A 21,757-nucleotide genomic window follows, 5' to 3' on the forward strand; every position below is an offset into this window, starting at 1 on the left:
TGTCGGTGGTCACCGTGAAGAACAGCAGTCACCACCTGAAATCAACATGGATGAGGAGTGAGGGTGGCATGGGCCAGTCTGGGTCCAAGGTTTGAGAAGCTGTGCAGTGCCCAACGGGCTTCTCGGTAGTAACAGATCTTAATCTCATAACCAATGACTTTAAACTTGAATACCCATCACAAACATTCAAGTTCTCAAATATACTAGGTTTTTGTTGTTGTTGTTGTTGTTTGTGTGTTTGTTTTTTGTTTTTGAGACGGAGTCTCGCTCTGTCACCGCGGCTGGAGTGCAGTGGCGCAATCTTGGCTCACGGCAACCTCCACCTCCCGGGTTCATGTGATTCTCCCGCCTCAGCCTCCCCAAGTAGCTGGGATTATAGGCGTGCATCACCATATGCAGCTAATTTTTGTATTTTTAGTAGAAATGGGGTTTCTCCATGTTAGGCTGATTCTCAAACTCCTGACCTCAGGTGATCCGCCCTCCTCGGCCTCCCAAAGTGCTGGGATTACAGGCATGAGCCACCACACCCGGCCTATACTGGGTTTTTATCCAATCACAGTACACCACACAACCCCGCACACAAATCTAGACACAAGTCAATGTTTAGCGTATCTTCTAGTAGAGAAATCAATACCAAGAAACATCGTCTAAATCCAAACTTCAGCTTCCACTTTCACATCCGCCCAAAAAGGCCTAATTAAACTCTATTTCTTCTCTTTCCTTATCCGGTCTCTTGTAACTCTATTTTTAGTTATCTAACCTGTTCCCCCGAGTACACTCAATCGCAAGATAAATGCTAACAAATACAGATCAACCAGCAATCACCACCAATCAGCATCCGTAACTATACAAGGCTGCCTCACCTATAGAATCTTCATGCAATAATCCTACCTCCTCGCCCTCAAAAATTACACAATTTTCCATAATATACCATAATATAAAAATCAATTGGGCAGGTGAGGTGGCTCATGCCTGTAATCCCAGCACTTTGGGAGGCCAAGGCAGGTGGATCACCTGAAGTCAGGAGTTCGAGACCATCCTGGCCAACATGGTGAAACCCCGTCTCCACTAAAAATACAAAAATTAGCCGGGCATGGTGGCGGGTACCTGTAGTCCCAGCTACTCGGGAGGCTGAAGCAGAAGAATGGCGTGAACCCAGGAGGCGGAGCTTGCAGTGAGCTGATATGGCATCACTGTACTCCAGCCTGGGAGACAGAGCGAGACTCCATCTCAAAAAAAAAAAAAAAAAAAAAAAATACAGTCACGAGGTGCATAGTAACATTTCAGTCAATGATAGGTCTCACATATTATAGTGGTCCCATAAGATTACAGTACCAAATTTGTATTGTACCTTTTCTATGTCTAGATACACAAATACCATTGTGTTCCAGGTGCCTACAGTATTCAGTACAGCAACATGCCACGCAAGTTTGTGTCCTAGGAGCAGCAGACTATACCACAGAGCCTAGGTTTGTAGTAGGCTGCACCGTCTAGGTGTTTGTAAGTTCACTCTAAGATGTTCACACACGTCAAAACTGCCTAACCACAAAATTCTCAGAACGTATCCCCGTCGTTGATTCATGACTATATTTCAAATGATAAATACCACAGTTTAAAAAAATAAAAAAGGCATATATCACAGGCTTATGATATTAGTAATATATCTTTCACATATTAGTCACAAAATGCTTAAGATGGTAAATGTTGTGTAATGTGTATTTTGCCACAATTGAAAATTGAAAAGTAAAAATGGTAATAATTACAGCCTATTTTTTTCATGGTGCAAGAGTGCCATCTAGTGACAGCAATGATGATTTCATAGGCGTTCTTTCAAATTAGCAGATAAAAGTTAAGATTTGGTTTTTGGTTTTTGTTTTGTCCTGTTTCTTCTTTTTACACAGGGTCTCACTCTGTTGCCCAGGCTGGAGTACAGTGGCGCGACCTCGGCTCACTGCAGCCTCGACCTTCCAGGCTCAAGCGATCCTCCCACCTCAGTCCCCGAGTAGTTGGGACTACAGGCCTGTACCACCATGCCGAGCTAATTGTTTTTTGTAGAGAAGGGGTCTCACTATGTTGCCCAGGCTTAAAAATAAGATGAAACTTTAAAATATGTGCGTTTTCACATGTTTATCTGTTTAAGAAGATTTTTTCCCCAAGTGACAACGGTGCACATGGCCATGGTAGGCTCTGAGACTTGGGATGGACCAGTGTCGTACTCCAGTGGGAATTCTGGCCCTGGCATGGACACAGCTGTGGAGAGTGCAGGCTGGGTTTCACATTCCATGTATATGTATTCATGGTTCTTTCACATTCCATGTATATGTCATACTCCAGTGGGAATTCTGGCCCTGGCATGGACACAGCTGTGGAGAGAGTGCAGGCTGGGTTTCACATCCCACGTATCCTGTTGAACAGGAGCCGAAGTGCAGAGTACAATACGCATGGCCATCTCCCGCACCCCTGGCTGTGAGTGAGGTCCTAGGAGTGTCTGCATTTTACAGACAACACTGGGCTCAGAGAGGAGAGGTCTCCAGACTGCCTGGCCCTGAGCCCATGCCTCCATCACCTGCTCCAATCCTGTCTCCAAGCATCCTAGGAGGGGCGTCCTGGGCACTTCCCAGACGGATCCTAGGACCTGTCTTGCTCTACCTTTGGAATTGCGCATTTGGGGTGGGCAGGATTTTAATAAGGTTGATATAAGACAGGAAAGTGGCCTGAGGTTTCAATTCGTTTATCCACAAATCGTATCTCCTTCAATCACACACACACACACACACACGATGAAAGGTGCCTGGGTTTTGTGGGACTCACACACACACACACACACACATGCACATTTAGTGGATGAAAGGTGCCTGGGTCTTGTGGGACTCATACACACACACACACACACGTAGTGGATGAAAGGTGTCTTGGTTTTGTGGGACTCATACACACACACACACACACACACACACACACACATTTAGTGGATGAAAGGTGCCTGGGTTTTGTGGGACTCACACACACACACGCACATGTAGTGGATGAAAGGTGCCTGGGTCTTGTGGGACTCACACACACACACATAGTGGATGAAAGGTGTCTTGGTTGTGTGGGACTCATACACTCATACACACACACACACACACACACACATTTAGTGGATGAAAGGTGCTGGTTTTGTGGGACTCACACACACACACACACACACGCACATGTAGTGGATGAAAGGTGCCTGGGTCTTGTGGGACTCACACAACGTGGGTTTCATAATTGCATGAATCACTGTTTCACACACAGTCGTGTGGACGCAATGGCAGCCTTCACAGCATCACCCGTGAACACACATCCACACACAAACACACTGTTATGGGCTCACTGTTTTCTCCTGAAAACTTATTTGGTGATTCCCTAACCTCCAGAACCTCAGGATGTGACTATCTGGGGTCAAGGCCTTTAAGAGGGGATTAAATGAGGCTTTTGTACTGGCCCTGCTCCCATTTGACTGGCATCCTTATAGAGGAAGGAGTTAGACACACACAGTGACACCAGGGATGCATACAAAAAAAAAAAAAAAAGACCTAGTGTGGACGCTGAGAGAATACCGCCACCAAAAAGCCAAGGAGAGAGGCCTGCTGAACACAGGCCCCTTCAACACGTTGATCTTGGGCTCCAGGCTGCAGGACAGGGAGAAAATAAGCTTTTATTAGTATTAGGTTAAGTCACCCAGTCTACCCAGGCCACCCAGTCAGTGGTGTTACAGCAGCCATAGCAAATTAATCCACAACCTTCTCACACACTCAGGTGAGCACTCACAACCCTCCTAACTGGTGCACACACTCACAGTCACAAACCTACACACGGGGGGCTTCATCCCCTCTGTGATCACAGTCACACTCGGGCTGTCCTAGAGGGAGTCACACACAATGGCACATGATGTAACACAGCAGACTAAGATGCACACACAACAGCCCATGGTCAAACAGACACAGACACACAGCAAACCTGAACACACACATTCCTGTGGCTCATCCAGGCTGAGATACAAACTTTCAGGTGAAGCGTGACTCATAATCACACATGGAGATACGCAGTCACATCCAACCTCTGTGCCCTAAACTGCACAGAGTCAGAGAGAAACACAGACACACACACACACAGAAGGACACTCAAGGACACACAATCACACAGACATGGGGAGACAAGCCATCCCACAGTTGTACAAGACACTGTCATCTCCATATTATTTTCTGTGGGGAACAGAAAGAGAGATCAGATTGTTACTGTGTCTATGTAGAAAAGGAAGACATAAGAAACTCCATTTTGATCTGTACTAAGAAAAATTGTTTCTACTTCGAGATGCTGTTAATCTGTAACTTTAGCCCCAACCCTGTGCTCATAGAAACATGTGCTGTATTGAATCAAGGTTTAATGGATTTAGGGCTATGCAGGGTGTGCCTTGTTAATAATATGTTTGCAGGGAGTATGCCTGGTAAAAGTCATCGCCATTCTCCATTCTCGATTAACCAGGGACATAATGCACTGTGGAAAGCCACAGGGACCTCTGCCCGAGAAAGCCTGGGTATTGTCCAAGGTTTCCCCCCACTGAGACAGCCTGAGATATGGCCTCGTGGGAAAGGAAAGACCTGACCATCCCCCATCCCGACATCCGTGAAGGGTCTGTGCTGAGGAGGAGGAGTGAAAGAGGGAGGCCTCTTTGCAGCTGAGATAAGAGGAAGGCTTCTGTCTCCTGCTGGTCCCTGGGAATGGAATGTCTGGGTGTAAAGCTGACCATTTCCATTCGTTCTATTCTGAGATAGGAGAAAACCGCCCTGTGGCTGGAGGCGAGATATGCTGGCAGCAATACTGCTCTGTTACTCTTTGCTACACTGAGATGTTTGGGTAAAGAGAAGCATAAATCTAGCCTACGTGCACATCCAGACACAGTAGCTTTCCTTGAGCTTATTCATGACACAGATTCCTTTGTCCACATATTTCCCTGCTGGCCTTTTCCCCACCTCTTGCCCTGCCACACTCCCCTCGTCAAGACAGTAAAAATAGTGATCAATAAATACTGAGGGAACTCAGAGACCGGGTCCAGTGCGGTCCCCTGGGCCCACTGTTCTTTCTCTGTACTTTGTCTCTGTGTCATTTCTTTTCTCCGTCTCTCGTCCCACCTGACGAGAAATACCCACAGGTGTGAAGGGGCTGGCCCGCTTCAATTTCCTTTTTTTTTTTTTTTTTTTCTGAGATGGAGTCTCGCTCTGTCTCCCAGGCTCGAGTGCAGTGGCGTGATCTCGGCTCACTGCAACCTCTGCCTTCTGAGTTCAAGCAATTCTCCTGCCTCGGCCTCCCAAGTATCTGGTACTACAGGCTCCAGCCACGAAGCTCGGCTAATTTTTGTATTTTTAGTAGAGATGGGGTTTCACCATGTTGGTCAGGCTGGTCTCGAACTCCTGACCTCAGGTGATCCGCCCGCCTCGGCCTCCCAAAGTGCTGGGATTACAGGCGTGAGCCACTGCACCCAGCCTATATTATTTTCAATTTATTGTGTAATGGAAAATTGGAGGTATGCTGAGGCCAACAGATGAGGAAGTAACTGTCATTGAAGTAAAGTGTGTTACTCAGTTTCCAGGAGGAAAGAGCCCATCTCAGCTCAGGCAGCCCCAGGGGGAAAGCGCCAGGGTATGCCAGGAGGCAGAAGGAGGTGGGTGAAATGTGGATGTGGACTATAGTTTCTGTGGAAAGGAAGAAGTGAGGCAGAGTTCATAGGTTAGGGCTGGTCACTTTGGATAACCTCAGTGGGATCTGGGGAAAAGGGCTGTTCTTAGTGGTGTGATACCTGGCCCTGGGGTGAGTATGGCGCCCTGTTAGAGTGGGTGGGGTGTGGGCTCTGGATTGGTGGTTTGTATATAAAAGGCATGCTCTCAAGCAAGTTATTTATCGCCCAAGAAATTGGCTAAAACTAGGAGGGGCCATCCCTGCAGGATCAACAATGCCCTGATGTTAAAGCAAATTCTATTCATTGATCTTTTATATATATATTTTTAGTCTCAATCTTATTTGTTTCTGCTTTGCAGTTTATTTACTTTCTTCTACTAATTTTTGGGTTTGGTTTGTTCTTGCTTTCCTAGTTTCTTGAGGTTGTTGATTTGAAGTCTTTCTTCCTTTCTTTCTCTTTTTCTTTCCTTCTTCCTTCCTTCCTTTCTTTCTTTATCTTCCTTCCTTCTTTGTTTTCTTTCTTTCTCTCTCTCTCTCTTTCTTTCCCTTTCTTTCTCTCTTTCTTTTTTTGAGACAGGGTCTAGCTCTGTCACCCAGGCTGTAATGCAGTGGCACAATCTCCGCTCACTGCAACCTCTACCTCCAAGGCTCAATCAATCCTCCCACCCTAGCCTCCCAAGTAGCTGGGGCTACAGGCTTGCACCACCGCGCCTGGCTAATTTTCTGATTTTTCATAGAGACGGGGGTCTCACTATGTTGCCCATGCTGGTCTCGAACTCCTGGTCTCAAGCAATCTACCCCCCTCGGCCTCCAAAAGTGCTAGGATTACAGGCATGAGCCACTGTGCCCAATCTTATTTGAAATGTTTCTTGATGTAGGAGTTTATTGCTATATACTTGCCTCTTAGTATTTTTTTCCTTTTTGTGGAGAACCAGGTCTTGCCGTGTTGTCCAGGCTGGTCTTGAACTCCTGGGCTCCAGCAGTCCTCCCACCTTTGCCTCCCTACAGGATTACAGGCGTGAGCCACCATACCCAGACTTAGTACTGCTTCAGCTGCATTCCGGAGGATTTGCTATGTTGGGTTTCCATCTGAACTTAAGAAGTAACAAGGAAAACACTTACCTGCTTCAACAGTGCAAGGTGCTTTTGATACAGCTTTTAGAGGCACAGCTCAAACTCTCAGAGTTCATGACCTGGTGGGGGAAACAGGTAAACAGTCAGTTATATCCCCATGAGGGATGGGAACAAGAGAACCAGCATACCTCTTATGACAGTATTGAGGAGGAATTTGTTTTAACAATTATCGATACAGTGGTTGGGGAAAAATTCACAAAGATGATTCTCGGCCGGGCACGGTGGCTCACACCTGTAATCCCAGCACTTTTGGAGGCCGAGGCATGTGGATCACCTGAGGTCAGGAGTTCAAGACCAGCCTGGCCAAAATGGCAAAACCCCGTCTTTACTAAAAATACAAAAAATAGCCAGGTTTGGTGGTGGGCGCCTGTAATCCCAGCTACTGGGGAGGCTGAGGCAGGAGAATTGCTTGAACCTGGGAAGCGGAGGTTGCAGTGAGCTGAGATAGAGCCACTGTACTCCAGCCTGGGCAACAAGAGCAAGACTCCATCTCAAAAAAATAATAATAATAATAATAATAAATAAGATGACTCTGTTTACTTTCTCTTATTTGTCACATTATTAAAATAAAATTATATTTCATATTTATGGTAGAAATGCCCAAAAACCCCTACCTAGCTACTATTTCTTGATTCTTACCATGTCTTGGTGGGCACCAGGTCAAACCCTTCCCCACCCCCAGCACCCATTTCTAGGTGAAGGAGGTGGGCTCAGAAGGAGAGGTGTCTTCCCCAGGATCACCCACATCATGAATGTTGGGGCTGGGGTTTGTGAACTCAGGAATCTACATTTGACTTTCCCATCTAAGAATGTTAAACTCATCCTATGATCTTCCTTTCCAGACACCGCCACCCCCACCCCCGCCGGCCCCCCAAAAAGAATTTAAACTTATCCTATATAAAGGGAATTCTCTGGAAGGCTGGGTACAAATAGCTCAATCTACCTTTCACTGAAATTCTTCACTGGGTTAATTATGGTAGACAGTGTGAAAAATTGATAACAGCAAGACAGACCTGAATTACATTTCCCATGAGAATTTAGAGCCACAGAAACAACTGGATAGCTTCATAAGAATTTGACATCGTGTATGAAAAGTACCAAGTGTGCACATTCCTTCCACCCAGCCAGCTGATAGCTAAACACTTAAGAAAGCAATTCTTAAAGTTTTTCATCTCAGGCCAATTTTATATTTTTCAAATATATTGAGAACCCCTAAAACTTTTTTCTTTGTATGACCTATATTTACATACAATTATATATTGAACCTGAGAAAATTATACATTTAAAACTTAAAAATAATAATCTTATTATCTATTAACATTTCACAATTTTTATAGGCAATTATACAGTATTTTCCAAAGAATTAGTAATAAAATTAGCATTGTCTTACATGTTTGCAAATTTCTTTAATGTTCACTTTACTACAAGACAGCTAGGTTCTCAAATCTGCCACTTAATTCAAACATTTGGAGTATTACATCATGCAGGTAAATTGAAAAGTCGGTAGGCAAGTAAATTCTTAATTTTCTCAGGAAAATGTTGGGAATTATGGGCCCCCAAAAGGGTCTTGATTCCCTCAGAAGTCCTTAAACTACATTTTGGGAACTACTGGCCTAAAAGTATGCAAACAGTAGACATGAAAAAATCAGTGGAGACCGTCTTAATATACAACTGAGGGTTTTGGTTTTGGGGGGTTTTTTTTGTTTTGTTTTTTTGAGACGCCGTCTCGCTCTGTCGCCAGGCTGGAGTGCAGTGGCGCGATCTCAGCTCACTGCAATCTCAGCCTGTCGGGTTCAAGTGATTCTCCTGCCTCAGCCTCCCGAGTAGCTGGGATTACAGGCACCCGCCACCACGCCCGGCTAATTTTTGTATTTTTACTAGAGACGGGGTTTCACCATATTGGCCAAGCTGGTCTCAAACTCCTGACCTTGTGATCCGCCCACCTCGGCCTCCCAAAGTGCTGGGATTACAGGTGTGAGCCACTGCACCAGGCCTTTTTTGCAAATTTCTTTAATGTTCGCCTTAGTACAAGACAGCTAGATTCTCAAATCTGCCACTTAAACATTTGCAGTATTACATCATGCAGATAAATTGAAAAGTCTGTAGGCAAGTAAATTCTTAATTTTCTTAGGAAAATGTTGGGAATTATGGACCCCCAGAAAGGGTCTTGATTCCCCCAGGAGTCCTTAAACTACATTTCGGGAACTACTGGCCTAAAAATATGCAAACGGTAGACATGAAAAAATAAGTGGAGACCGTCTGAATACACAACTGAGAGGTTATTAATTAAAGAAATTAATTTCTAATTTCTACATCTACATTACTTTCCTGAGTCTCTGCAGCTACATTTGGCTGAGGCAGAATAGCCCCTCTGCCACTGCCTGTTCTCACCAGAGTCCCCTGTGGGGCATCTCCGCGTTGCTAGGCGACCAGGGGAGCTCTTCCCTTCTCTTCCCCTCCAATGAACACCTCCTGCTTTTCTGCCCCTCTATCCCCACAGCTGCAACTGTCAGCCCAGGTACTCTGATTCTTTCAATTTTAGGGAAGCGTAGCAGTATTAGACATCTGACACACATGAACCTCCACGTCCAGGGGTCCACAGTTTCAGCCTAAGTTCTCTCTACATTCCTTTGCTAACATCATGATTTGTGATGCTGGGTTGGCAGTGTTTGCTGTGAATCAAACACGTGAAAATCAACAAGGATGAGGAAGTGAGGGTGGCATAATCCAGTCTGATGCCAAGGTTTGAGAAGGTATAGAATGCCCAGCAGGCACACACATTCTACTATTATTATTATTTATTTATTTATTTATTTTGAGACAGAGTCTCGCTCTGTCCCCCAGGCTGGAGTGCAGTGGCGTGATCTCGGCTCACTGCAAGCTCCACCTCCCGGGTTAAGCCATTCTCCTGCCTCAGGCTCCCAAGTAGCTGGGACTACAGGCGCCCGCCACCACGCCCGGCTAATTTTTTTTTTCTTTTGTATTTTTAGTAGAGACGGGGTTTCATCATGCTAGCCAGGATGGTCTCGATCTCCTGACCTCATGATATGCCCGCCTGGGCCTCCCAAAGTGCTGGGATTACAGACGTAAGCCACCACTTCCAGCCACACATTCTATTATTAAGCAATTACGACTGAAAAAATTTAAAAAATCATTATCTTTGCAAATAAGAAACCACCTCACTTTCATCAACATGGCTATTATCCATAAAACACAATGTAAGACATATTGGCAGGATTTGGAGAAACTGGAACTCTTCTGCCCCCCTGATGGGAATGTGGTATGATGCAGTCATTCTGGAAAATGGTCTGAAGGTTTCCGAAAAAAAATTAAAAATAAAATTGTCATGTGATCCAGCAATTCTAATTCTAGATAAAGACCTTAAAAATGGAAAGCAGTGGGCCAGGCACGGTGGCTCACGCCTGTAATCCCAACACTTTGGGAGGCCGAGGCGGGCGGATCACGAGGTCAGGAGATCGAGACCATCCTGGCTAACACAGTGAAACCCCGTCTCCAGTAAAAATACAAAAATTAGCCGGGTGTGATGGTGGGCGCCTGTAATCCCAGCTATCCAGGAGGCTGAGGCAGGAGAATTGCTTGAACCTGGGAGGTAGAGGTTGCAGTGAGCCAAGATTGCACCACTGCACTCCAGCCTGGGAGAAAGAGTGAAACTCCATCTCAAAAAAAAAAAAAAAAAAGTAAATATTATGTGATGTATTTTTTACCACACATCTAAAAATAAAAAATAGTTAAAATCATATGCTCATGGTTTAATATTAGGGAAAAATACTTAAGATGGTAAATTGTATGTTATGTGTATTGTCCCACAACTCAAAATCAAAAAGTGAAAAAAAAATTTAATGAAAGCTAGTTTTTTAATTATGCAAGACTGCCATCTAGCGATAGCAAGGGTGCTGGATACGTCCATTTGCAGAACCTGAAATTCAGAAGAAAAAAAAAACAAAATATTTTCAAAATGGGTATGCTGATATTTGGGGGTTTGTTTTGTTTAATAAGATTTTTCCCAAATTCGCCAATTGTGCCGACGCAGTGTGTAGAGTGTGGGACTTTGGATAGATTGATGGGATGCTGTAATGAGAATCCTGCAGCCCCGGCATGAACACAACTTGGAGAGAGTTCATGCTGGATTTTACATCCAGCTCATCTCCCTGGACGCTTGCCTGAGTGCAGAGTACAATATGCACAGCCATTCCCAGCAGCCCTGGCTATGAACACAGACTTAGCAGTGTCTGCATTTGACAGAGGAGGACACTGGGCTCAGAGAGGGGACGTCTCCAGGCTGTCTCCTCCACCACCTGTCCCCATCCGGTCTCTGGACATTCAAGGAGGGGAGTCCTGCTGGCAACATCTGAAAGTTACCCTGTATGATCTAAAAGGGGGAGAAACCAGTTGCAGGAATTCCCCACCTCCTTTCCCAGAAAACTCATGAATAACCCACCTGTCATTTAGCATATGATCAAGAAATAATCATAAAAACAGCCAACCAGCAGCCTTTGGGGATGCTCTGCCTCTGGAGTAGCCACACTTTTATTCCTTTACTTTCATTTTTTTTTTTTTTTAGACAGAGTCTCACTCTGTCACCCAGGCTGGAGTACAGTGGCGCAATCTCAGCTCACTGCAGCCTCCGCCTCCTGGGTTCAAGTGATTCTCCTGCCTCAGCCTCCCAAGTAGCTGGGATTACAGGCGCCCACCACCACGCCCAGCTAATTTCTTTCTTTTTTTTTTTTTTTTTTTTTTTTTTTTTTTTTTTTGTATTTTTAGTAGAGACAGGGTTTCACCATGTTGGCCAGGCTGGTCTCGAACTCCTGACCTCAGGTGATCCTCCTGCCTCGGCCTCCCAAAGTGCTGGGATTACAGTCGTGAGCCACCTGCCCAGCCTTATGCCTTTACTTTCTTAATAAACTTGCTTTCACTTCGCTCTGTCAGCCCACTCTTGAATTCTTTCCTGCGCAAAGCCAAGAGCCTACATGGCCTCCTGGGCTGAATCCCGATTTGGGGATTTACACTGTGACACTGACCCCTCCCAGAGGAGAGATCCAAGGCTGTCTTGCTTTGGGCCTGGGCATCTGTGGTTTGGACAGAGTCCTAATAAGGCAGATGCGGAACAAGGAAAACGGCCTGAGACTCCTTGGTTGTCCATGGAGAGTCTCCCAAACTCCCCTTCAGCCATACACTTGCGCGTGCACACACACACACACACACACACACACAAACGGACAAGGAGATGCTTCTGGGTTTTCAAGAGCTCACAGAAAATGGAATTCATAGTTATTTCCATTGCACAATCTTCTACACAACAGGGAGACAGGTCAGCAGAGGGCTGCCATTGAAAAGATGGTTGTTCACATTCACGATGAGAGGGACACACCGTGTCACTCAGGGTCACGTGAGGAGCTACAGGGTCATGGGGAAGGGGGAGGCAGAGGGCTGTGGGGAATGTGGACATAAGCCTCTATTTTATTTTTCTTGGGAAGGAACAAGCAAGTCAATGCAGGTGTGCTTAGGAGTGGCTGGTTTAAATAATTCCAGTGGCTCTGGGATACACTGGCTGTCTGACAATTGGCCCCGAGTGATTAGGGCAGGTGGACAGTGTCCTGAATTGTGAGCACCTGATAAAGCAGGAGGTTAAGTGTAGGCTCTGGGTTGGCAGTTTGCGTATGAATGGCAAAGCTCTTCGGTGAGTGGTTTATCAGCTCTGAAAATTGACTAGGCCTCGGAGGGGCAGTCCCTGAAGGGTCATCAAAGTCACAGATATCAAAACATCAGAACACAGAAAGTAAAAGGCTGGTTGGTACAAACATCCTCACAAAAGTCCCCTGCTCCTTGGGCATCTTACCCTCTGCGGATTTGCAATGTCACCCTCACCAACACCAACTCCATCTGCATTTCAGGTGATTTAATATTCAGGTGGAGGAGTTATTTAGAAACAGGGTGACCACCCCTAAGGGACAGTTGACAAGGTCTGGACATACTTTGGTGGACATAAGTGAAGGGGGGACTAGTGACATCCCCTGGGTAGAAGGCAGGGATGCTGCTCCCTACCCTAGGATGCAGAGAACACCCCTCCCTACAACATACAGAATTCTCAGCCCTAATTTTCTTAAAGTGTAATAATAATGTAAGTTCAGGGGGTACATGTGCACAACATGCAGGCTTGTTACATAGGTGTACATGTGCCACGTTGGTGTGCTGCATCCATCAACTCGTCATTTACACGAGGTATTTCTCCTAATGTTATCCCTCCCCCAGCCCCCCCACCCCTCGACAGGCCCCGGCGTGTGATGTCCCCCACCCTGTGTCCACGTGTTCTCACTGATCAGCTCCCACCTACAAGTGAGAACAGGCGGTGTTTGGTTTTCTGTCCTTGTGATAGTTTTCTCAGCCCTAATTTTCAATATTGCCAGGGTAGAGAAGCTCTAATCCTCCCAACACTCTTGACTGTCTACGTACTGACCTCCCGTCCTCCAGGGCTATTGTCTAAACTCCCTCAGCCATCCACTCCCATCTGGCTTGTTAATGCCATGACCAAAATTCCTCCATCCCCCCAGTCCCAGTATCCCATCTCCAGCACCACCTCTCACCTTGCAGGTAGCTTCCTCTGCACACCTGATGCTATTCCTCTGCACACCTGATGCTACTATCCATTCAGCCCTTGAAGATCAGTGCTCCACTGATTAAACTATTTGCTGCTACCATCCATTCGCCTGAAGATCACACTGCATTGATTAACTATTTGCTGCTACCATCCATTCAGCCCTTGAAGATCAGCACTCCATTGATTAAACTATTTTCCACTGACCTTCACTCCCAACCCCAGGTTACCTTCTGTGGTCAGTCATTCAAATTAATTCCTTCTACACGGACTCAGGTCTCTGTTTCATGTTCTCTTTCATGTGATTCTCTCGGAAAGCCCCATCCCTGCTGGGCTCTGACTCTGCCTGCTCCATCTCTCACTCCTACAGCTGTAGCGGGTTAGGGAGGAACAGCCCCTCCTCCACGGCCTTCTTCCACTCCAACTCACGGTGGATCCTCTCCAGGGACGCTGAGCACAGCCTGGAAACAAGGCCAGCTCCCCCATTCTTTCTCCCTCCAATAGACGTGGCATCATTTTACGTTTTTGCATACCTTGTTCATGTCCCCATTACAAGATGGCTAGATTCTCTAATTGACTACTTAATTCAAACACTTACATTACATCATACAGAGACAAAGAAAAAGAAAAGGCAAATATTTTTGTTTTAAGACGGAGTCCTGTTCTGTTGCTCAGGATGGAGTGCAGTGGCATGATCTCAGCTCACCTCAACCTCCACCTCCTGGGTTCAAGGGATTCTCCTGCCTCAGCCTCCTGAGTAGCTGGGATTACAGATGCCCACCACCACACCCGGCTAATTTTTGTATTTTTAGTAGAGATGGGGTTTCACCGAGTTGGTCAGGCTGGTCGTGAACTCCTGACATCAGGTGATCTGCCTGCCTCAGCCTCCCAAAATGATGGGATTACAGACATGAGCCACTGCGCCCAGCCAAAGTGTTAATGTTGGTGTTACTGTCCAAAATACTTTGGAATTGTGAACCACCTTAAAGAATCTTGATTCCCCCAGGAGTCCTTGAACTACATTTTAGGAAAAGCTAACCTGAGAGATATACAAATAATACGTGAAAGTATAAACGGAAGCCATCTGAATATAAAATCAGGAGGTTATTTAAAAGAAAAACGAACTGTGGGACATCCACATCACTTTCCTGTTCTCTGCAGCTGCATTTGGCTGGGGCAGAATCGCCCTTCCCCCACTACCTGGTCCCACTCTGTTTCCATGGTGACTTGTCTCCAAGGACACTGCATGTTGCTAGGCAACCAGACCAGCTCCTCCATTCTCTCCCCTACCCCCACTAATTCCTACTTTGTTTCTGCTGTTCTATCCTCGCAGCTGCAACCCTGCACCCAGGTAATGTTAAATTTGAGGGAAGCACAGCATAGTTGACATCTGACACCACATGTAATTCTCCAAGCTACAGGTGTCACAGTGTGAACACTAGCGTGTCCACGTTTCCTTTGCTGACATCACAGGTGCGTGATGCTGGGGTGTCAGTGCTTGCTGTGAAGAAAAGCAATTGTCACATGAAAACTAACAAGGATGAGGAAATAAGGGCGACATCGCCTAGTCCGAGTCCAAAGTTTGGGAAGTCATGGAGTGCCCAAAAGATATACACATCCTATTATTAAGTAATTGTCACCACGGCAGAAGGAAAGTAATTTTATTTTTCCTTTCAAAAATAAAAAAGCAATCACCAACACCCATTAACATGGCTACTATCCATTAAGTAGAATGTAGCAGGTGTTAGCAGGGTTTGGAGAAATTGGAACCCTTCTGCACTGGTGTTGGAAATACGACATGACGCAGGGGCCGTGGAAAACAGGAAGATGGTTCCTGATAAATTAATAGTAAGAATACCATCAGACCCAGCAATGACACTTCTGAGTATATACCAGAAAGATTTGAAAGTGACAATGAAGAGATATTTGCACAAACATATTCATGGCAGCATTAATCATAATAGTCAAAGGCGGAAGCAGCCCAGGTCTCCATTAAAAGTAAACGGGTAAACAAAATATCATGTCTATATACAATGGAATTTTACTCAGCCTTTTTTTTTTTTTGAGTCTTGCTCTGTTGCCCAGGCTGGACTGCAATGGTTCAATCTCAGCTCACTGCAACCTCCGCCTCCCGGGTTCAAGTGATTCTCTGCCTCAGGCTCCCGAGTAGCTGGGATTACAGGCACCTGCCACCACGCACGGCTAATTTTTGGTATTTTTAGTAGAGACAGGGTTTCACCGTGTTAGCCAGGATGGGCTTGAACTCCTGACCTCGGATCCACCCGCCTCAGCCTCCCAAAGTGCTGAGATTACAGGCGTGAGCCACCGCGCCCGGCCGATCCTATCTTTATTTTATTTAAAATGTTTACCACTTATTTTTTAAAGTATGGCATTAGAATATGATTGATCTTGGTCACTGAGTTTCTTGGAGATGAGATGAGATGTCCCAGCTCAGAAAAGACAAGAAAATTGGGGCAAGTTCCTCCTTCCTTCATCTTTTGTTTATTTAGAACCCCTGTGGATTGGATGATGCTCAGCCACATGGGGGAAGGTCATATGCTTTATTCAGTTCACCAGTTCAAATGCTAACCTCTTCTGGAAACATCATCACAGACTCACCCAGAAGTAATGTTTATCTGGGTATGCCATGGCCCAGCTGCCACACAGAATTAACCTCACAGTAATAATTATCATCATCACCATCACTATCATAACCACCACCATCACCATCTTCATCATCCTCATCACCATCACCACCACCATCATCATCACATTTTATTTTATTTTATTTTTATTTTTATTTTATTTTGAGAAAGAGTTTCGCTCTTGCTGCCCAGGCTGGAGTGCAATGGCGCAATCTCGGCTCACTGCAACCTCTGCCTCCCAGGTTCAAGCAATTCTCCTGCCTCACCCTCCCGAGTAGCTGGGTGACAAATCACTGCATTCCAGCCTGGGCGACAGAGGGAGACTCCATCTCAAAAAAAAAAAAAAAAAAAAAAAAAAGACAATAAAAATAAAGATAAGATTAGTGATTTTTTCCCTTTGTCTTAGGCTTCAACTTGCACACGGCCAATATGTGTTTCATGAAACTCTACAACTGGCAGTGCACACCACGATTTTCAAATTATATTCGTTCATCTCATTTTCTCCTGTCCTCAGTCTGAGATTGAACACCAGCAACGGCCCTGGTTCTTTCATGTAACATATTATGTTTTGTAAATTAACAAAAAAAAACATCTTTATTCTTTGCTCAGATTATAGCACTTGAATACACTGTATTTGAATTACATTAATTGGTTCTCCAAATTTGCAAATAGTAATGCCTATCATTTTTAACTATGTGGTGTAAGAAAGAGGCAGTAGTAGGCTCCATCTATAAAGGGCTTTATTCTATGAACAAACAATATGCATCATCATCATTATTATTATTACTTAAGAGACAGAGTCTTGCTCTGTCGCCCAGGCTAGAGTGCAGTGGTGCAATCATAGCTCACTGCAGCCTTGAACTCCAGGGCACAAGCAATCCTCCTGCCTCAGCCTCCTGAGTAGCTGGAACTACAGACATGCACCACCATGCCTGGTAATTTTAAAATTTTTGTAGAGATAAGGGTCTTACTATGTTGCCCAGGCTGGTCTCAAGCAAGTCTCCTGCCTCAGCCTCCCAAAGTGGTGGGATTACAGGCGTGAGTCACTGCACCCGGTCACATCATAATATAATTTTAATTTTAGTCAGTGCTGTGGAGAGAAGCAGAGGGTGCAAAGCACAAGAAGAAGTGAGGGAACCCTCGTAAGGAAACTGGGGGGAAGTGCCCCCTGAGGAAGGAAAGTCAGGCAAGGAGGAGAGGGATGCAGGGTCCAGGCAGCGAGAAAAGCATGTGCAAAGGCCCTGAGGTTGGAAAGGCACGCACATAGGCCTTGCCATATTCGTGGGATATGCAGGGAGCCTCTGGCTGGATGGTTCAAGGTGAGAGGGGCACACCCACTAGGATGATCATAATAATAAAAAAGAAAAAGGCCGGGCACAGTGGCTCACGCCTGTAATCCCAGCACTTTGGGAGGCCGAGGTGAGTGGATCACCTGAGGTCAGGAGTTCGAGACCAGCCTGATCAACACGGTGAAAACCCGTTTCTACTAAAAATGCAAAAATTAGCCAGGCATGGTGGTGGGTGCCTGTAGTTCCAGCGACTCGGAGGCTGAGGCAGGAAAATCGCTTGAACCCAGGAGGCGGAGGTTGCAGTGAGCTGAGATTGTGCCATTGCACTCTAGCCTGGGTGACAGAGTGAGACTTTTTCTCAAAAAATAAAATAGAATAAATAAATAAATAAATAAAAATAAATGCCGGGCGCAGTGGCTCACACCTGTAATCCCAACACTTTGGGAGGCCGAGGTGGATGGATCATGAGGTCAGGAGATAGAGACCATCCTGGCGAACATGGTGAAACCCCGTCTCTACTAAAAATGCAAAAAGTTAGCCGGGCATGGTGGTGGGCGCCTGTAGTCCCAGCTACTCGGGAGGCTGGGACAGGAGAACGGGGTGAACCCGGGAGGAGGAGCTTACAGTGAGCCGAGATCGCGCCACTGCACTCCAGCCTGGGCGACAGAGCGAGACTCCATCTCAAAAAAACAAACAAACAAACAAACAAAAACCATTTCACAGATAAGGCACAGGGAGGTCAAAGCACTTGAAGGAGTTTTCAGGGGGCACCAAGACGCTTGCACTTCAGGTGTTCCCTGTGCAAGGACTATTCCTGCGGGAAGGGTGGGAGTAAAACTGGATTTCCTGGGTCTGCAGGGCTGAGGACCCCAACCTGACTTAGAGTGACTTCTTCATGGCCCCTCTCCCTTCCCCCTTGATCCCAGAGCCTTCCACTGGAATCTTCTTTTTTTTCCCCTATTTTTAAAGGGATAGGTTAGATCTGAGCAGGTTGTGTCCTTCCTTCTGTGATGCAATAGTGCCCTCAAGTGATTCAATGAAGCTTGACATGTATCTTTGCAGGTGACTAAAGAACAAAATAACATTTATCGTGGTTTATATTTGGCCTACTTCCTTTTTTCTTTTGATTTTTTTTTTTTTCGGTAAAGTAGGACTTGGTGATCTTTCCTAATTGTACTTAGAACCAACATTTATCTCATCAGTCTTCCTCAGTCATTTCTCTCTACATACCCCTTCCTGCCCACTCCCCATAAGACTGCTAAGGGTGAGTTTTATGGGCCAACCTGGTAGGGGTCCAGTGCCTGGTAATCCAATCACATGCTAATCCAGGCATAGCTGTGAAGGTATCTTGTAGATGTGGTTATCATCTACAACCAGTTTTTTTTTAAGAAAAGGGTGCCCTCGGTAATGTGGGTGGACTTCATCCAATCAGTTGAAGGACTTCCGAGTAAAACTCAGGGTTTCCCAGAGAAGAGGAAATCCAGCCTCAAGATTTCAGCATCAATGTCTGCTTGAGTTTCCACCTGCTGGCTAGCCCTACAAACCAACTCCCACAACTGCGTGAGACAGTTCCTTAAAATAAATCTCAATCTCTGCATACATTAGACGATAGATAGATGGATAGATAGACAGATACATGATAGATAGATAGATAGATAGATAGATAGATAGATAGATAGATAGATAGAGACAGGTATATATACACACATATATCTGAATTTCCTGGGTCTGCAGAGCTGAAGACCCCAATCTGGCTTAGAGTGACTTTTTCATGGCCCCCCTCCCTTCCCCCTCGATCTCAGAGCCTTCCACCAGAATCTCTATTATATATGTATACATATAGACAACACAGACAGAGATAAGAGAAAGATTTTAAGGAACTGGCTCACATGATCAATTTATATCTATTAATAATATATATATGGATAGGTACATAGTATCTCCTATTGATTCTGTTTCTGAACCCAGACTGATACAGCTTCACATTCTATTTATTATATCACCCATTTTTTAAAACTGGTAAAAACCATGTTCACGGAAACATCGTTTATCACAGCAAGAATCTGAAAATCACATACATGTTCTTCAATTGAATATCAGCTATATAAATGTACGCCGCAAGTTTTGCACATGCCACCTCTGAATTTTTCCTTTTTTTCTTTTTTTTTTTTTTTTTTTTTTTTTTTTTTTTTAGATGGAGTCTCACTCTGTTGCCCAGGCTGGAGTGCAGTGGCGCGATCTCGGCTCACTGCAAGCTCCGCCTCCCGGGTTCACGCCATTCTCCTGCCTCAGCCTCCCAAGTAGCTGGGACTACAGGCGCCCGCCACCATGCCCGGCTAATTTTTTGTATTTTTAGTAGAGATGGGGTTTCACCGTGTTAGCCAGGATGGTCTCAATCTTCTGACCTCATGATCCCCTCACCTCAGCCTCCCAAAGTGCTAGGATTACAGGCGTGAGCCACCGTGCTTGGCCGAATTTTTCTTTTACCAATAAAGAATAGAGAAATTCCAGTCATAGTTGGGAATGCATTTTAGCATGAGGATAATTTTTTTTTTTTTTTGAGATGGAGTTTTGCTCTTGTTGCCCAGGCTGGAGTGCAGTGGCTCCATCTCGGCTCACCGCAACCTCCGCCTCCCGGGTTCAAGCAATTCTCCTGCCTCAGCCTCCCAAGTAGCTGGGGTTACAGGCATGAGCCACAATGCCCAGCTAATTCTGTATTTTTAGTAGAGACAGGGTTTCTCCATGTTGGTCAGGCTGGTCTCAAACTCCCGACCTCGGGTGATCCGCCCACCTCAGCCTCCCAAAGTGCTGGGATTACAGGCGTGAGCCACCGCGCCCGGCCAGCATGATAATAATTCTATCTAAAGGGGGTTGACTCTTATAGGAAAGGTTTGGAAATAACATCACTTGAGTAATTGAAAGATCTTTGCACATTTTTACCAGAGGGGTGTTTGTAATTACACACTCCAGGCTGTATCCAACTCACCACATGTGTGTATGTGCACGTGACAGATTGCAAAACTGGTCCTAGTATTCCACCGGTCCTTGAATCCATTCCCTTTGCCCTGCGGCCATTTTCCCACCCCTCAAATCTGGGCTGCACCTGTGGTTTGCTTTGGCCAGTAGCTTGTAGTGGAAGTGCAAAGCTGTCAGTACAGAGCCTTGTGCTCAACGGGCTTGACGGTTCCTAGTAACTCTCTCGCAACCCTGCCAGGCTGCCATGGAAATGACCCTAGGCTGTCCTGGCGGAGGATGAGAGGCTACAGATGGGCCAGCTGCCGCTCAACCCAGCTCAGCACAGATGCACAAGTGGGCCCAGCCAAGACAGAAGAACTACTTGGCTAAACCCAACCCACAGTGCCGACCCACAGCTGATTAAGTAAATGAAGCATGGCGGTTGTTTAGCCTCTATATCAGTGAGCTTGGGCTGCCATAACAAAGCGCCACAGACTGGGTCACCTAAACAACAGAAATTTATTCTCTCCCAGTTCTAGAGGCTGAAATCCTAGATCAAGGGGCCAGGGCCGGACGCAGTGGCTCAGGCCTGTAATCCCCGCACTTTGGGAGGCTGAGCAAGGTGGATCACCTGAGGTCAGGAGTTTGAGACCAGCCTGACCAACATGGCGAAACCCTGTCTCTACTAAAAATACAAAAATTAGGAATAATTTAGGAAGGCTAACAGAATTCCTTCAGAGCAGGCACCTTAAAATAATGCTGGCCAGATAGTAAATGCCATGTGCATGTCAACTATTAATATTAAAATTATTTAAGGCCGAGGTGGAAGGATTAGAGTTCAAGACGAGCCAGGGCAACATAGCGACACCTCATCTCTACAAAAAATAAAAGTTAAAAAAAATTTGCCAGTGTAGTGGCACACGCCTGCAATCTCAGCTACTCAGGAGGCTAAGACGGGAGGATCACTAGAGCTGGGGAGGTCGAGGTTGCAGTGAGCCGTGATTGTACCACTGCACTCCAGCCTGTGCAACAAAGCGAAACTGTTTCTAAAAAATAAAACTAAAAAGTAAAATGAAATTATTCATCTATGTTAATGGATTTGCCACCTTCTTTGCCATAGACTGGAATGACATCAGCTACCTGAGACCAAAACAAAAGGGTGGGTTGCAAACCCTGGCACCTACCTTTTTAGATTGCGCAGCCTGTAGTAGGGACTTGGCCTGTCTGAACCTCAGCTTCCTTCTTTCTTCTTTTTTTTTTTTTTTTTTGAGACGAAGTCTCGCTCTGTCACCCAGGTTGGAGTGCAGTGGTGGGATCTCAGCTCACTGCAACCCCCGCCTCCCAGGTTCAAGCCATTCTCCCGCCTCAGCCTTCCAAGTAGCTGGAAGTGCGTGCCACCATGCTTGGCTAATTTTTGT

General features: G+C 45.7%; 1 long non-coding RNA gene across 1 annotated transcript in view; it reads right to left on the reverse strand.

The window, feature by feature from the left end:
• LOC115836900 overlaps positions 1-21,635 on the reverse strand; it is a 39,586-nt gene extending 17,951 nt beyond the window's left edge. The window contains exons 1-2 of the long non-coding RNA XR_004031899.1: positions 21,524-21,635; positions 6,826-6,896 (exon numbers count right to left, since the gene is read on the reverse strand). This is a non-coding gene — a long non-coding RNA (uncharacterized LOC115836900). The remainder of the gene's footprint in view (positions 1-6,825; positions 6,897-21,523) is intronic.
• Between the last annotated feature and the right edge of the window lie 122 nt (positions 21,636-21,757).

Source organism: Nomascus leucogenys, chromosome 10 (assembly GCF_006542625.1).
Source record: "Nomascus leucogenys isolate Asia chromosome 10, Asia_NLE_v1, whole genome shotgun sequence".
Classification (NCBI taxonomy): domain Eukaryota; kingdom Metazoa; phylum Chordata; class Mammalia; order Primates; family Hylobatidae; genus Nomascus; species Nomascus leucogenys.